Source organism: Sminthopsis crassicaudata, chromosome 5, assembly GCF_048593235.1.
Source record: "Sminthopsis crassicaudata isolate SCR6 chromosome 5, ASM4859323v1, whole genome shotgun sequence".
NCBI classification, from domain to species: domain Eukaryota; kingdom Metazoa; phylum Chordata; class Mammalia; order Dasyuromorphia; family Dasyuridae; genus Sminthopsis; species Sminthopsis crassicaudata.
The window spans coordinates 207,366,134-207,381,646 of NC_133621.1; the positions used below are offsets into that span (position 1 = coordinate 207,366,134).

Consider the following 15,513-nt stretch of genomic DNA (forward strand, 5'->3'; position numbering starts at 1 on the left):
TTTCTTTAGTCTTCCAACCAACTTTTCCCACCACCTGCCCCCTTAAGATTTCTCAACATCTACCAGGAAGAGGTACCCTTTTCCATCATAAATAAAACATCCCTTCCAACTCCAAATATATAATTCAATGACTCTCTAATTCTTTGGATTTCCCAAATCCATTGGGCTTCTTAGAAGCTTTCACTCACACACCTTTATTTTACTTTAAGTTAGTTTCAAGTTAGGATTTGCCAAAAAGTAAAGAGATACATCAGAATGTATAAAGACAAATGATAATTTTCCTTCATTTCTACATTACCCTATAAATTTGTATAATATGCCTGCTTCTCCATTTCCTTGTTTGTAAAATGTGGAAGTTGTATTAATAATAATAGTTTGTCTTCAGTTATTTTTGACTTTTTGCAATTCCATTTGGAGCTTTCTTGGCAAAGATACTGGAGTGATTTGCCATTTCTTTCTCCAATTCATTTTACAAATGAGGAAACTGAGACAAACAGGATTACACAGGGTCACACAGTTAGCAAATACCTGAGGCCACATTTGAAATCAGCAATATGAAACTTCCTGATTCTAGGTCAGGTACTCTATCTTCTACCATTTAGCTGTCTTTATATTGAAATATAGGCATCAAAAATAGTTTTTAAAATTTACAGACCTGAGATTAAAAGGGATGGTAAAATAGTCCCCATCCTATCCTCCACATGGTAGCCAATTTTAAATAAATTAAATAATTTATTGATTAAATAAAGCCATGCAGGCCCCTTTCACTTATATCACCTAACAACCCCTCATCTTTCTTTCTAAACCCTTCCATAATCTCCCAATACTTTTCTTTTTCTACCAGGACACTCCAGTCCTCAGAGTACCCCCACTTTGCTCCTCAGAACATCTGATCTCTGGAATAGAATCAGCTCTGAATTTCAGAGCAAGAGGCGAGAAGAGCTCCACCATTCATTTTTGATTGGATAGTTTCACAGGATAAAAAGGCATGGATAGGTTAAAAAGTATATCACAAATCTCATTAATTTATCTTTCTTCCTAAATTGACCCCTTTTCAGAGCTTCCCTATATCTGTCAATGGCACATCATCCTTCTAAATCACTCCTGTTCCAAATCTTGGTGTTTTTCTTGACTCTTCAATTTCAAACCACATATTCAGTAAGTTGCCAAACATTTTTTTTTCTTTCTCCATAACATCTCTTACTTCTATCTCCTTTCTGCTTTCATAGCCATCTCCCAGATTTAAGTCCTAAAAACCTCCAACCTGGTCTATCATTGCAATATCCTGGGAATTGGTCTCTGTCTCGTCTTTTTCTACAGCAGACCTGACCATGTTACTCCTCTCAGTAACATTTTAGAGAGATCCTATTGACTCTGATGCGGATCAGCAAATTCCTTCTCTAGCTATTCCTTGAGTTCCTTCCCTTCTGGGTAATTGTTTTTCCTTTCAATCCATCTAAGAAAAAAACTTTCTGTGGAAAGGGAAAGTACCGAGATAGCCCCACTCAACCTGCACTCCCACTTCTCATACCAGTACCAGCCCATCAAGGTAAATGTATATATTTACTATCATAGTAATAATTATTATACAATGCACTTTATGAATAAACATATTTGAGGAAAAGAAGATAGCTAGGCAGTACAGTAAAGAGAGTGCCAAATTTGAAATCAAAAAGACTTCTCTTTTTGGATTCAAATTTGGCTTCAGATATTTAGCAGCTGTATGACACTGAGCAAGTTGTTTGCCTCAATTTCTCCATTTGTAAAATGAGCTAAAGAAGGAAATGGCAAACCAGTCCAGCATTTTTTGCCAAGTAATTTCCAAATGGGGTCATGAAGAGCTAGATTCAACTGGAATGATTGATCAGCAACATCATATATGAAGATTTTTGTATGATCAGATATAATTCACCTGACAAGGGTGTACAGTCAAAGATTTAGAGACACCATTCTAGAGCATTGATATCAGACAGAAAAGCAGTCACCAAACAGTATGTAAAGATTCCTGGAGACTGCATATTGGCTTAGAAAACTATATCTTAACATTATATTCTACCATATTTTTATTTTCCAATTATATTTTAATCTAATTTGAACTGGATGAGGCAGTGTTTGGAGCTGTTTTTGACCCCTTTCCTCTTGAGTGTGATTGTCAAGTCTGTAAGACTTTATCTGGGTGGCTGTGATTTAGTGTTCAGAACATGTGAGGAAGGAAGCTGCACTTTGGTCTCTGCTTTTCCACTAAACTAATTGTGTGACCTTGGGAAATCATTTAACCTATCTTGGCCTCTATTTCTCATCTGTGAAGAGAGTAGGTGGACTCAATCTCTCAGGTCCTTGTGAGTTGTTGAGTTCTATGACTTGGAATCAAATTTTATTATTTTAAATGATGTTTCACTAGTACAAAGACAGTTTTCTAATTTTTTTTGTCCAGTTCCTACAATTGTACTTCTGATATAATAGACCTGTAAATTTTTTTATTAAATTGAATTATAGAGGTTCAGATTTGCTTTATTTGCCTTTCAGTTTAACAGATCATTATTGATTACCTACTATGTTTAAAGCACTATAATAAAGGTTTTGTAATGGCTCAGTTACTACTAATGAAACTTCCCTCTAACAAAGAGATAAGAGATAACATAACCAAGTTAACCTATAGTAGGCATAATACAAAATTATATCTACTAAGTTCATATTTTGTTGATTCCCCCTTATGTGGATCAGGCAATTCCTTCTCTAGCCATTCCTTGAGGTCCTCCCTTTCGGGGTAATTGTTTTTTCCTTTTAAATCATCTAAGAAAAAAAAAAAAAAAACTATGGAAAGGGGAAGTGCCATAGATAACTCCCACTCCTATCCTCACTCCCACTTCTCATACCAGTCCCAAATCATCAGCTCCACCCCTACTCCCAACTAGAACTGCAGAAAGAATCAGGTTTCACTTTCTCTTTTTGGTCTATAAAGTTGAAAATTTAAATCTTACTTGTCTTATGTTTTCTCTAAACCCCCATATCAGGTAATACCCTAGCAGTTGTAAATCTTTTTCTCTCTTCTTCTCAAGCATTCCTTCTAATGCTTTTCTCCATAAGATTGCAGGAGGAAATCTGCAGTTGGTCAGTACAGTGGTTTACCACTGGTTATGATATTGAGAGAACTTGTTTCCTGGATGTTTCCTTTAGTCTTTTAGAAAACAGATTCAACTAAAATTTAATTATATGGGGGGAATGGTTAAACAATTTGTGGTATATGACTATAATGAGATGTGCTTTAGTATAGAAAATGATGAATGTGATGAAAACAGAAAAACATGGGAGAATTTGTATGAACCAAGATAAAGTAAAATCAACAGAACTCTGAATACAAGAATAAAACAATAAAAAATGAAGCCTGCAAATATTACAATAACCAAACAGCCCCAGAGAAGAGTTATGAGAGGTTTAAGAAAGCACTTCTCTCTGAATGACTGAGTGGAATAATATATGTAATGTCAGACTTTTTGGATGTTTTGGTTGTTTTTACTGAACATTTCCCCCTTCTCTTTTTTATTGTTCGTTATGAGGATTGGGGCGGGGGGGGGGGGGATGCATGGGAGAAGAGATATACAGTATTGCAAAGTGTAAGTGGAAAAACAAAAGTTGTCTTCCTCTTCCTCTCTCCTCTCCTTTCTCCCTTTGTTTTCTCTCCTTCCCTCTTTCCCTTTCTCCTCTTTTCCACTTATTCTCTTCTCTCTCTCTTTCAATGCAGATTCAGTAAAAAGGCTTACCTCTTCTGGGAAAGTAGATAGAATGAAAAGAGAATCAAAGATAATTAGACTTAAGATTGTCCTTCTGGATGAATTTGGGCAAAAAGTGATGTCTGCTGCATGTAGGCCCTTGAGTTCACACTGGCAACTGTATCATTCAGCTCTCTAGGAATTTTGCTTTCCTAGGCCCCCAATCTGCCCCAAAGGCAACCAGGTCTACTCCAGTACTTTTTTTCCTCTGCTCATTGTCTTCATCACTCTTCTGGAGCTTGTTTTCTCTAGGTCTGCTACAACGTCCATTTTGCTCCCTTCTCTTAAGATGGGAGGAAGACAACTTGTCAATAAAAACTGGGCCCCGGTCAGTTCTAAATCTGAAGAAATACTGATCTGTATTTCTCTTCAAACAAGCAGATATTCCTTTCTAGCATCCATATCTCTTTGGCAAAACTTTGAGAGATGCTACACATAAGAAAGGTTAAAACAAAGTGTTATGTGAGGTCTGAATTGATTTTTACCAACTGCAAAATTTAAAGAAAGATTCAGTAGAAGAAGGATCACTTGGAATGAGGTTTTTAAAATAGGTATAGGTCAGGGCAAGGCATTGTAAATCACTGTGTTAGAAGAAAATCTTTGTTCTGACCTAACCCTTAATAATGAAGCAAACTCAGGGAGAGAAAATTAAAAAGGAATTTATTACAGCATCAAAGGCAGAAGGTCATTGAATGTAACCAGGCCACAATTCGAAATTGCCCACTGCTTTTATAGATAAATTTTAGGAATAAGAATGAGGCAACCCTGATAGATACATTTCCAAAGGGGGCCTTTGGGTCTCAGACCCTTCCCCATTGCTGCACTGTAGGGAAATGAGTTAGAAATAAGGGGAATGGGATATAAGTGGTTGTGGCTATCTGTAATACAAAGGACAAGGTAATAGAGTCAAAATACATGTCTGCCTCTTGCAACAAACGCCTTAAGATGTATCTGCAGGATAAGAAAGACTGGAAACAATGGGGATCAATGTGAGCTGACAGCTCACAGATTTCTATAATTGTGTAAAGTGTAAACAAAGGAACAGAGACTAGAAAATGCAGGATTTGTTTGAAGGACCAAGAAAATAGAGAATAAGACACAAGGTACACAATTTGATCTGAATGTGGATTGGGTGGGAGAAGAACAGTGTGATACTGGCAATATAATGAGTTAAAAACATAGTCTTTGCTCTCAAGAAGCTTACAGTCTAAATAAGAACATAATGTACCTAAAAACAGTAGGACAATGAGGGCAAAATCAAGTTCTGGGCAAAGAACTATAAGGAATTTTGAGGAAAAAGAATACTGCAAGCAGGAAGAAGGAGAGAATACAAGTTCTATGACCTCTGCAACCGCTATTACTGGTCATACTTATGATATATTTGATACTGAGTTCTTGGTTGGAAACAAAACCCCAATTATTTCCCTGATGAGAAATTATGATCCACTTAACAATGTGGCTTTGAAGAACAAATTTTGGTGAGAAGTGAGTGCTGTCAGTACTATATTTTAAATCTGTAATCTTTCTTTGGTTCTAAACTCGAGGACGCCGAGCTGTTTTATTTTATGCTTGCTCCAGAATAAACCTGAGCCAAATGAAAAATAACTGTATAAGCCAACAGTAATTCAGTGAGAGAAAGGAGCCCGGTGTGCCTTGGGCTGCCTTCCAGCAGGTCTCTTTTCTTTAGCTCGCAGATGGATGATTTACAGAGCCCAGGAGCTCTTGCCTTTTGCTGCATCTTCCTTTTTAAAACAACATATTATAGAAAGCAAGAGGAGCATCCTTTTGTTCACTGTTGTTGGCAGACTGGTGAAAAATTCTGCTTTGTTCTCCTTTACTATAGCAGGACTTGGGGAAGATCTATTGGGTTGGGTGATAACATGGAAGGAGCTGTGAGATCTCCCTATCTCTCTAAATCACATGCTCTGCGACCTTGAGCATAGTGTTATTGGAATTAGAGGTGAAGGGGCTTTAGAGAGCATCTTTCTACTCCTGTCCTCCAATTTTACAGATGAGGAAACCAATTGTAAAACCATTACCCAAAGTCATTGCCTCTGGCCATTCCTCATATATTAGGTTCTATCTTCTTTCTCCATGTCTTTTTTTTCTTATTGCCCCCCACCCCCCATACTCTTCTTCCTCATTTTCTCCTCTTGGATGCCTCAGGACTGGACTCAAATTCCTTCCTTTTTTTCCTCAGAAGTTTTTTAGTTTTCCAAATACATGTAAACATAGTTTTCCACATTCATTTTTGCAATGCTTTGTGTTCCAAATTTTTCTTCTTCCTTCCCTTACTTCCTCCTTCCCTAAGACAGCAAGCAATCTGATATAGGTTAAGCATGTTCAGACCTTTTAAACAAATTTCCATATTTGCCATGGTGTGCAAGAAAAACCAGACCAAAAGGAGAAAAACCACGAAAAAGGCAAAACCAAGCAAACAAAGTGAAAATACTATGCTTTGATCTGCATTCCATCTCCATAGTTCTCTTTCAGTGCAATGGCATTTCCCATCCCAGGTCTGTTGGAATTGTCTTGAATCACTACATTGTTGACAAAAGCCATTTGCATCAATTGATCATTGCATAATCTTCTTCTTGTGTACAATGTTCTCTTGGTTCTACTCACTTCACTCAGCATCAGTTCATGTAAGTCTCTCCAGGCCTTTCTGAAATCATCCTGTTGGTCATTTCTTACAGAAAAATAATATTCCATAATATTCATATACCACAATTTATTCAGCCAATCTCAAATTGAGGGGCATCCACTCAGTTTCCAATTTCTGGCCACTACAAAGAGGGCTGCCATAAACACTTTTGCACATTTTCCTTTTTTTAACAATCCCTTTGGGACACAGGCCCTGTAGAGACACTGCTGGATCAAAGGGTATGCATAATTTTGTAGCCCCTTTGAGCATAGTTCTAAATTGCTCTCCAGAATGGTTGCATCAGTTCACAACTCCACCAACAATGTATCAATGTCCTAGTTTCCCCACGTTCCCTCCAGTAGTCATCATTATCTTTTCCTGTCATCTTAGCCAATCTGAGAGTGAAGTACCTCAGAGTTATCTTGTCAAATCCCATCTTCTATAAGAAGTCTTTCCCAGTCTTTTCCCATGTCTGTCTTAACCCATACTTCTGTTTTCTTTCTGAGATTACTTCCTATTTATCCTGTTTATATCTTGTATGTAACTACTTGTTTGTATATTGTTTCTTCCTTTAGAGTGTAAGTTCCCTGAGGGCAGGGACCATATTTTTACTTTTCCTTGTATCTGTAGGACTTCGCATGTTCCTGGCACATTTGCTATTTAATCGCTTTTCAGTTGTATCCAACTCTTCATGACTCTATTTGGGATTTTCTTGGCAAAGATAGTAGAGTGATTTGTTATTTTCTTCTCCAGCTCATAAGGAAACTGAGTTAAAAAGAGTTAAGTCACTTGCTGAGGGTCACACAGCTAATATATATATTTATGTATATGTGTATGTTTATAGCTATGAATTTTGTGCATATATATCTATGTGTACATATGTATATATGTGTGTATATATATTTATATATATGTGTGTATATATATATTTATATATACATGTGTGTATATATATATTTATATATATATGTGTGTGTATATATGTTTGTGTGGGTTTTTCTTGTGTATGTGTTTGTATAAACATCTGAGACTATATTTGAACTCAGATTTTCCTAACTCTAGGCCTCTTATCCACTGTGACTCTTAGTTGTCTGTCTGGCCTAGAAGTTGCTTAATAAATACATGATGATGATGATGATGATGATGATGATGATGATGATGATGATATGTAGCTGTGGTAGGATTTGAATCTTGCAGTTCAAATTTGAACTTTGGATTTGGATTTGGGGTCAATCCTTATGATTTCCAAATCCAATATTCATTCTTTTGAACTACAGTGACATTCTTTTTACCTTCTTGAAAGGAGAACATGTGCCTACTATATGCCTGGCACACTGCTAAATGCTTTACAAATATCTCCTTCGACCCTTACAAATTTTATTGCTATATTACAAATTACTCTTACTATTATATTCCCATTTTACATTTGGAGCAACTAAGACAACACAAGTTAAGTGACTTGCCCAGAGTCATATTGCCAATAAGTGTTTGAGGCAAGATCTGAACTCAAGTTTTTGTGACTTCAGACCTAGCATGCTATCCACTGTTCCACCAAGCTTGCTTTGGAGCTTTCATTTTCTCATCTACAAAATAAGAGAATTGAATGAGGTGATCTCTCAAGTCTCTTCTCTCCTGGATGCAACAGCTGTGAAAGCCTTGGCATCCATTCAAGAATCTATTCTTTCATATCTTTTAAATATTGAAATGTCCTCTACATTTTAGGAAATAGAAGTAAATGTTGTGAGTGTTTGCTTCTATGTTGAGCTGTATGGGGAAAATGTAATGGAAACATTATTCAAGAAGCATGACACATTGTGTAATCCTTTGCAAGAATCCCTGGTTTCCTTTAAGTCTCAACTAAAATTCCATCTTCTGCAAGAAACCTTTCTCTACTCCTCTTAATTCTAGTGCATTCCCTCTCTTGATTATATTATGTTTATTCTGTGTATACCTTGTTTGTCCAAGTGTTGGTTTTTTTTGGTTGTCTTTCCCAATAGATTTTCAGCTATTTGAAGGTGTATCTTTTGCCTCTTTTTGTATCTCTAGCTGTTAGCACAATGCCTAACGCATTATAAGTTATTAATAAATATTTAGATTGATTAAGTCACTCTTCTCTGTGCTCCAGGAAAAACTTTAAGCCTACAAATTGCTAAGCCATCTGAATTCCCTCTCCTCTTTTCCTCCAAATGGGAGGGACACATTTATATAAAAAATAGAGTTAGATGTGCTTTTGCATCTATTATTTCATTCAGTTCTTTTAACCCATTTTACAGATGAGAAAGCTGAATCTCAGGTTAGCTGACTTGCTGAGGGTCACTTAGTTAATAGATATTGAAGACTGAATTCTAATTTCTTATTCTTAGTCTTCTGATTTCAAACACTGCCTCTCCCAGAAAAACTTGGGCTATTTTTTTCTCCTATCCAGTCACTTACTTTTGATTGCCATAAAATATAGATGAGCAGTTAACATTTAGCCAGTATTTATATATCTATGGCCTCATATATTAGTAGTATAAAAATAGAGTAATATGTCCAGTATGTGTGGTTTCCGTAACTTCACAGTCTTAGAGAATTGCATGAGGATTGGTCCACTGCCACATAGCAAAATAAGTTCTAAAGTGAGATTGGACCACCTGCTCTCCATGACATCCAAAATTCTATCCATTTTGTCAATCTACCTCTCTTTTGTTCTAGAAGAAAAAAAACACTCAATTTCCATTGAAGAAACTAATGTCTTGTCTTTTTCAAGAAAGCACAAGCCCAGTCTATTCATTCTTCATTCATTGGAAACAAATTGATTTTATGTCACTTAGGCAGGTACGTCACTTAGAAAAGACAGGGTCTCTGCACTGACAGAGTATAGTAGACAATCAGCAAATGTTTAAAACATTTTACGCACAGCAAAACCATATGAGTGTGAAGGCTTTACCTTAGTGGGACACATGTGGTATGGTGGAAACGATGATGGATTGTGTGACTCTATGTATTACTTGTATGATCTTTACTGAGTCACTTTCTGAGCGTATTTCCTAAACCATAAAATGTGAGGATTTAACTTGAAGATCTTCCAGTTCTCAATCTATGTTTCTATGAATGTTTTCTTTCTTTCTTTCTTTCTTTCTTTCTTTCTTTCTTTCTTTCTTTCTTTCTTTCTTTCTTTCTTTCTTTCTTTCTTTCTTTCTTTCTTTCTTTTTCTTTCTTTCTTTCTTTCTTTCTTTCTTTCTTCCTTTCTTTTTCTTCCTTTCTTCCTTTCTTTTTCTTCCTTTCTCTTTCTTTCTTTCTTTCTTTCTTTCTTTCTTTCTTTCTTTCTTTCTTTCTTTCTTTCTTTCTTTCTTTCTTTCTTTCTTTCTTTCTTTCTTTCTTTCTTTCTTCTCTTTCTTTTCTTCCTTTCTTCCTTTCTTTTTCTTCCTTTCTCTTTCTTTCTTTCTTTCTTTCTTTCTTTCTTTCTTTCTTTCTTTCTTTCTTTCTTTCTTTCTTTCTTTCTTTCTTTCTTTCTTCTTTTCTTTCTTTCTTTCTTTCTTTCTTCCTTTCTTTTTCTTCCTTTCTTCCTTTCTTTTTCTTCCTTTCTTCCTTTCTCTTTCTTTCTTTCTTTCTTTCTTTCTTTCTTTCTTTCTTTCTTTCTTTCTTTCTTTCTTTCTTTCTTCTTTCTTTCTTTCTTTCTTTCTTTCTTTCTTTCTTTCTTCCTTCTTCCTTCCTTCCTTCCTTCCTTCCTTCCTTCCTTCCTTCCTTCCTTCCTTCCTTCCTTCCTTCCTTCCTTCCTTCCTTCCTTCCTTCCTTCCTTCCTTCCTTCCTTCCTTCCTTCCTTCCTTCCTTTCCTTCCTCTTCCTTCCTTCCTTCCTTCCTTTCCTTCCATAAGTCACTTTCTAAGCCTGTTTCCTCAACCATAAAATGTGAAAATTGAACAAGAAGACTCTTAGGTCTCTTCTGATTCTCAGTTTGTGTCCTTTCTCTCTTCCCTGCTTTTCTCTTTTCTTTTCTTCTTCAGTTTCTTCTTCCCTCTTCTCCCTCTGTCCACATAGGACATACCCTTACCTGTAAGTGCTCTGCCCAAAGGAATATTGATTTTGATTGACTTGCCCAGGCTTACAAATCTACCTGAGGCCAGATTTGAACTTAGGAACACAAGTCTCCCTAACTCTAGGCCTGGCACTTTACCTACTGTGCTACCTGTCTCTATTTCCATATATTTGATACATTCAAACTTGGTTTTGTTTACTACATTGAAGATCATATAACTCATGGATAAAAAAAAGTTATCTAGGAGACATATTCCCAAATTCTGTGACTGTCCTAACAATTCCTCCAGGGAAAAGAATGTCCATGGAATCATTCTGGATACTGGCAGAATGAAAACTGAGCCTGCACATTATTGGACATCTCAATTATGCATGAAGATACAGTGCAAGAGGGAAGTTCTCAGGGCACCAGAAACAGAAAGATAAAGGGAATGAGAAAGATAGTTTAATTCTGTAAGTTGCTTTAGGCTGTCTGGCTTTTCTCCACAGAACTCAACCCCATCTTTTTCCAATTAACTTTGTAAGTATTTAACAGAGAAGGCAAAAAAGCTTTATACTTGGTTTAACCCTGAGCTTTTTTCACAACCGACTATGTTTTAAGTTGAGATATCTCATAATTAGAATAAAAAAGGGCAACCTCTGAAAGCTTTTTCTAGAAAAAAAGAAGCTGATGGTAGCAAGGCTGCGAGTATGTCCATATTTCAATTTTATTATCTCTGTTTACATAAATGTGACATTTTCAGATAACATGCAATAAGCTTTTGCTTATTTCAGGCAGTACATCCCTAATTGTCAAAAAAGCAAATATTTGAGTTTTATTGTGCCCAGAATAGCTATTATGTGGTGGTTGCCATTTATATCACAATAAATACAGAATGTTTTGTTAAGCTTGTCTTAAAGCAAAATGGAAGGCAATAACAATGGTGTTTATACATGAAAGAAATGTGCAGGCAAACACTGCTGAGAATTAGCAAGTTAAGTCAACAAGCACATATTAAGTTCCTCCTCTGTACTATTGTTGTTTGGTCTTTTTTTTTTTTTTTTTTTTTTTGAAAAGGAGTAATGACATTGTAGAATGATGTTTTGACCTCATTTTCCAAAAAGATCAATGACATTATGATCATGTAATAGCTTTGTTACCAAAGAGAACCAGTGACATCACAGTATGATATTTTGACTTGTGCATAAATTGGATTTAAGTGAAGCAGAGCTGCACAAACTCATTAGTCTTAGTCTCTTCCTACTCATCAAAGTCCAACGGTAAAACAAAGTCAAGACAACAATAAATGATCATAAACTGTATTCTCTCCTGTTCTCGTGCCACACTTGAAGTCATAGAATCAATAAGGGACTTTTAGGATCATCTAATCCAACTGTCTCATTATAGATGAGAAAAGAGAAGCTCTAAGAAGCCAAGTGAATTGCTTATTTCCCAGGCCCTCAGTAAGCTCGGGATGAAAATTCAGTTATTATTCCTGTAACAGATGATAATGTCCTTAGCAATTTAATACTCTGATTTGCATTTATGATTAATGAAGTTGTTCATGTAAGTTCTGTAGGAAAAGAATTCTTACCTTGGATAATGGAGTCATTCATCCAACTTCCTAATTGTGAAATGATAAGGTATTAAAAGTCTATTGCTAGTCACTTTCACTGAGTGATTAAATGGGGACATACATATAAGTGCTAATGATGTGCTCTCAGAGAATAAATAGTAAATAATATTATACTAGTCTTTTAAGAAATTCTTTCTATTTAAAGTAATTATGTATTATCAAATATATTAGGATTTCTAGTAATAGTTCAGAGGCCCAATTTCCTCAAACTCCTCTCATTCCTACACTTAAAACCAATTAATCTCCTGCGTCATTGAGATGTACACCAAGTCTTCAGCTCCTTCTCTCCATTCTTTAGTTTTCCTGTATATCATATTCTTTTCTCTCTTTCTTATTATCTTTTGTCTCCCCCCACTCCTTTTGCTCCCATTTGTTCTCTCCCCTCTCTTCCTCATTCTCTCTCTCTCTCTCTCTCTCTCTCTCTCTCTCTCTCTCTCTCTCTCTCTCTCACTGTTTCTCTATCTCTTTCTCTTTTTCTTTCTCTCTGTCTTCCTCCCCCCTTTCTCCTCTTCTTCCTCCTTTCCTCTCTCCTTTCCCTCTCTTCCTCTCTCACTCATTTTTAGTTCCTTCCTCTGTGCAAACTCCTTCCCATCTGCCTACAAATATAATCAGGGCTCTCCAATCCTAAAAAATAAAGCTATTTTTTTTATCCTTCTGCTGTAGCCAGGTTCAATCCCATATCTCCCCTCTACCTCAGTTCTAAGTTTCTCCAAAAAGTTGTATACACTAGATACCTCTTCTTCCTCACTAGCCATTCTTTCTTCACCTGCAACATGACTTCCCTACTGAAATTGCTCTCTCAAAGATCACCAGTAATTTCCTAATTTCTTAATCTAATGCTCTATTTTTGGTTATCAAAGATTTAGAACTGGAAAAATCCTTACAAATCATTTTGCCTAACTGTCTTATTATGCAGATGAACAAATGAGACCTATAGAAATTAAGTGAGTTGACTTATGTCTCTGGTGGCAAAGCCTGCATTTAAACATGCTCCCCACTTCTATATGCAGCATTCTTTTCCCCTATATCACATTGTCTCTTCTCTTCAGTTTTTTGGCACCATTTGAGTCATTGAATCTCAGTTTGATCTTTGCCAAGAAAAACCCAAATGGGTTCATGAAGAGTCAGACATAGTTTGATTACCAATTAATTTGATAATTTTCTGTTATTTAGATTTTGAGAGTCCAATTCTCTTAAACTCTTTCAGATTGATTTCCTTGTACCTTCTATACTTTCATTAAATCTGTAAACATCAATGTAGATGTAGATGTAGTTGTTTCCTGCAATGATGAACATGACTATGAGGCATTATGCATCTATAGATCATGAATGTAAAATGAGCATCATTCAGGCAACAGTGGTGAAGTACCTGGCAGGTGTAAGCAGAGTATAACTTGTAACCAAGAAAGAGTGACCAAGGAGAACTAGAGAAAAAGAGCTATGCAACTGGAAAAAGAAGTGAATGATTATGTGGTAAGAGAAAAGGATGAATTATAATAGGCAGTCGGCATCTTCATCCAGTAATGTTTTTCTCCATATCGGGAGAAAGTGACAAAGACACCCAAGGACACATTGAGTGGGAAATAAAAAAAAAAAAAAACTGAATATTTTTGAATAGGGAAATAACATAAATAGATCTATCAGCATGTCAACAAACATAAGAAACCACCTGCAAGAAAGATTTGTCTGGGGAAAATATGTCTGATTAGAGGAGGGAGAGAATGAAAGTAGAAAGACCTCTTAAGAGGTAACTACACAAATACAACAATTTGAATGGAATGAAAAAAATTAAAAAGTAACTAAAGCCATGTAATTATAATTAATGAGTACAGCTAGAAGCAGTAGATCTGGGATTCAGAAAATATGTTTTATTCATCTTGAGTAGGCCTGCATTGATAGAAAATAGAGGCCAAATTCTTTTAGTCTCATAGTCTCAACCAAAGCTATTTTTTCTAAATTTTAAATGATCTGATCTCAGGGGATAGAATAGAAACAGCTTGATAGTAATTTGAAAATATAAGCAAAGGGGTAGCTAGGTGGGGTAGTAGATAGAGGACCAGCCCTGAAATCAGGAAAATCAGAGTTCAAATCTAGCCTCAAACACTTAATGCATCCTAGCTGGACAATTCACTTAACCCCAATTGCCTCAGCAAAGAAAAAAAAATTATATATATGTATATATATATATATATATATATATATATATATATATATATATATATATATATATACATCAAACAAAATTACAAAACAAAACAAAAAGTGATTTAGGAGAAGGAAGACATGGCTCAAGGGAAGAAGGGGGCAGCCAGTATTTTCATCCAATAGTATTTTTTGGCCATATCAGAAAAAAGTGTCATAAGCACACATTGAGTGGGAAATAAAAAACCACTAAAGGTTTTTGAATAGGGGACTAACATAAATAGGTACATCAACAAGCATAAGAACTCTATGTAAGAAAGATTTGTCTGAGAAATACAGAAGTATAGAAATGTTCCTGGTTATTGGATAGGATATAATGAGTAATGGTTTTCAAACATCTACCAAGTTGGAGAGACAACAACTGTAAGGTGGATGGGACAGTCCCTTTTGTGACCATTGTCTCAGTGAAGCAGGAGGCAATAAGGTCTTAGAAACTGTATTTGTTTTCCCTTTAGGGAAAACTAGTTTCTCATAGAGGAGGGAAGGAGCAAATAGCGGCCTAATTTATGACTGAAGGTGGGGGGTGGGGAAAGGATGGTTAAGATAATGCTTGTGTTAGGTGTGCCTCCAATACAAATCATCAATATTTTTAATTGAAATATTTCAAAAATTGAAAATTTAATGCCTCTATGAAAATTTAGAGAATGTTAATAAAGAAAATTTCTCCATATTATGGGGAAATACTGGAAGATTGATTCTATCACAACTTGAGCCAGGAGTCCTTTTTGTCAATATTACATTTTATTAAAATCTTTATTCTTGACTATATAATTCAGTTTAATGCTCAGAAATATTCTTCTGACACTCTTGCAGTGCATGATTACAGACCAACTTAAGTGAATAGTTTAGCTGAGAAGGCACTGCAACTGAAGATATTGAACCATCTGAAATGGACCAGCTACAACATATCATTACTAGTTGACTTCAGTACAGTTTTTATTACATTATTTTTTATTGAAATACCCCAAAGTACTCTCCAAATTCAATATTGAAACTGACTTTACTGATGGAAAATAGATCTATTTCATTTCTGAATGTTTTGTAAATGACAGTGATCTCATTAATCTGGAAATTAGATGATGCCTCCTGAATATATAATGTTACAAAATCAATTCAGAATTAAATGCACGTATTTTCAAGAGTTGAATAGCAGTTTCCACAATTTCAATGATGTAACACTTTTAGAAAAAATTCAGTGTTCTGATGAGTAAGCAAAATCTCTAGAATATTTAGAATAATGACAATTCAATAAGAAGCTTTTATAT

The 15,513-nt window shown here is 35.6% G+C and overlaps 1 protein-coding gene across 11 annotated transcripts in view; it reads left to right on the top strand.

Annotated features, from left to right (window-relative positions):
- Window positions 1-15,513, top strand: part of GRIP1 (glutamate receptor interacting protein 1) — a 762,478-nt gene that overhangs the window by 500,503 nt on the left and 246,462 nt on the right. The window lies entirely within an intron of this gene.